The sequence below is a fragment of the Alexandromys fortis genome, unplaced genomic scaffold (genome assembly GCF_014885135.2).
Source record: "Alexandromys fortis isolate MF-2015 unplaced genomic scaffold, M_Fortis_MF-2015_v1.1 scaffold_4478, whole genome shotgun sequence".
NCBI lineage: Eukaryota > Metazoa > Chordata > Mammalia > Rodentia > Cricetidae > Alexandromys > Alexandromys fortis.
In genome coordinates this window covers 1-2,294 of record NW_026072339.1, presented here as the reverse complement: position 1 = coordinate 2,294, position 2,294 = coordinate 1, and the positions used below count along the sequence as shown (strand labels likewise).

General features: G+C 40.8%; 1 pseudogene; it reads right to left on the bottom strand.

The window, feature by feature from the left end:
• Positions 1 to 1,475: 1,475 nt before the first annotated feature.
• LOC126496438 (olfactory receptor 1361-like) lies at positions 1,476 to 2,294 on the bottom strand (annotated as a pseudogene).

The window sequence follows — 2,294 nt, the reverse complement described above, 5'->3', positions numbered from 1 at the left end:
CTGAGATTTCATCTTATACCGGTAAGAATGATTAGGATCAAAAACATTGTTGACAACTTATGCTGGAGAGGTTGTGGGGTAAAGGGAACACTCCTGCATTGCTGGTGAGAACAAAAGCTGATGACATTCCTTTGGATATTACTGTGGAGATATCTCAGAAAATTATGAAACAACCTTCCTCAAGACCCAGCAATACTTCTTTGGGGTCTATATCCAAAGGATGCTCAATCATACCACAGGGAAATGTGCTCAACTATGTTCATAGGAGCATTGTTTGTCATAGCCAGAACCTGGAAAAAAAACTAAATGCCCCTCGGCTGAAGAATGGATAAGGAAAATGTGGTACATTTACACAGTGGAGTACTACACAGCAGAAAAAAAATAATGTCATCTTGAGGTTTGCAGGCAAGTGGATAGAACTAGAAAATATCATATTGAGTGAGGTAACTCAGACTCAGAAAAACAAACATCATATGTACTCACTCATAAGTGGTTTTTAGACATAAAAAAAGAAAACCAGCCTACAAAATACAATCCCAGAGAACCTAGACAACAATGAGGACCCTAAGAGGGACACGAATGGATCTAATCTACATGGGAAGTAGACAAAGACAAGATCTCCTGAGTATATTGGGAGCATGAGGACCATGGGAGAGGCCTGAAGGGGAGGGGGAAGGGAGGAGAGCAGAGAAAAATGGATAGCACAATAAAATCAATAAAAAAAACTTTTAAAAAAGTAATCAGGACACAAATCAATTAATATCATCATCATTGGTATTAAATAATAAGAAAATTGAAGTCTTATATCAAGTATAAATCAGTTACCAAACCCAATTATAATGACTTTAAAACAATCATATGAATGATGTAGAAAAGCACTTGACAAAATTCTAAAAATATTAATTAGTGTAAAAATTCCAAAAAAAAATCTTAAATCAAAGGTCTCTTCAACTTGATAAATGGTTCATTGTTTGTTTTTTGAGATAGGGTTTCTCTGTGTAACAACCCTGTGTGTCAGGGAACAAGCCCTTGCAGACCAGGCTGGCCTCAGATTAACAAAGATCTGCCTGTCTCTGCCTCCCAAGTGTTGGGATTAAAGGTATATGTGACCAACACCTAGCTTGAAGAATGGTTTTTACAAAAAGATCTCATTATAATCAATAAGGTGCCCAATATTAATCTTTATCCATCATGTATTTCAAGTTCAGTGTGTGGTAGAGAGCATTAGTCAGCGTCCTAATTGAAAGCATGATTACAAACATCTGACGAGGGAAGGGGACTTGATTGGGGGAGGGGGAGGGAAAGGGGAGGCGGTGGTGGGGAAGAGACAGAAATCTTTATAAATAAAAAAAAAGATAAAAAAAAAAGTATCCCTGACATTGTCGTGATGAGCACTGGGCCCAACTGGATCTCTTTAAAGAGGAAAAAAAATGCATGACATCTAGGAATCATCTTAGCTCTAGAATTTGAAATTCCTAAGACCTAAGAATTATCTTCCTTAGGGCTCCTTTGATGTCACGATTCCTCAAGCTATAGATGAACGGGTTGGCCATAGGGGTCACCACTGTGAAGATGACAGAGGCCACTGCATCCTGTAGTGAGTAGGAGGAAGAAGGGTGCATATAAACTCCTAGAATCGCCCCGTAGAAAAGGCAAACCACAGTGAGATGGGAACCACAAGTGGACATGGCTTTTCTTATCCCCTGGACAGAGGGCATCTTCAAGACCTTAGAGCAGATGTAGGCATAGGAAACAACAATGCATACAAATGGTGTCATAAATATCATTCCACCCTCAGCAAAGGCTGTGACATTATTAATAAAGGTATCAGAACAAGAAAGTTTCAGGACAAGATAGGGGTCACAGTAGAAGTGGGGCACTGCATTGTGGGAACAGAAGGTGAGTCGAACCATGAGGAGAATGTGCAAGAGAGCATGCAGGTGTGTGATGACCCAAGATAGGACCACCAGGAGGACACAGAGTCTGGGCCTCATCATCAGGGTGTAGTGGAGTGGGTGACAAATGGCCACATAGCGGTCATAGGCCATCACACTCAGGAGTAATTTGTCCTTGTTGCCTAATTTTATTAAGAATTATATTTGTTTCATTCATTCTTTGTAAGAGATGGACTTGCTTCCCACCATGTGATTCACCAGTGCCTTGGGGACGGTGACTGAGGAAAAGCAGATGTCGACACTGGAGAGGTTGGCCAAGAAGAAGTACATGGGTGTGTGGAGATGAGGGTCACAGCTGACGGCCAGGATGATGAGAAGGTTCCCAGAGATGGTGACCAT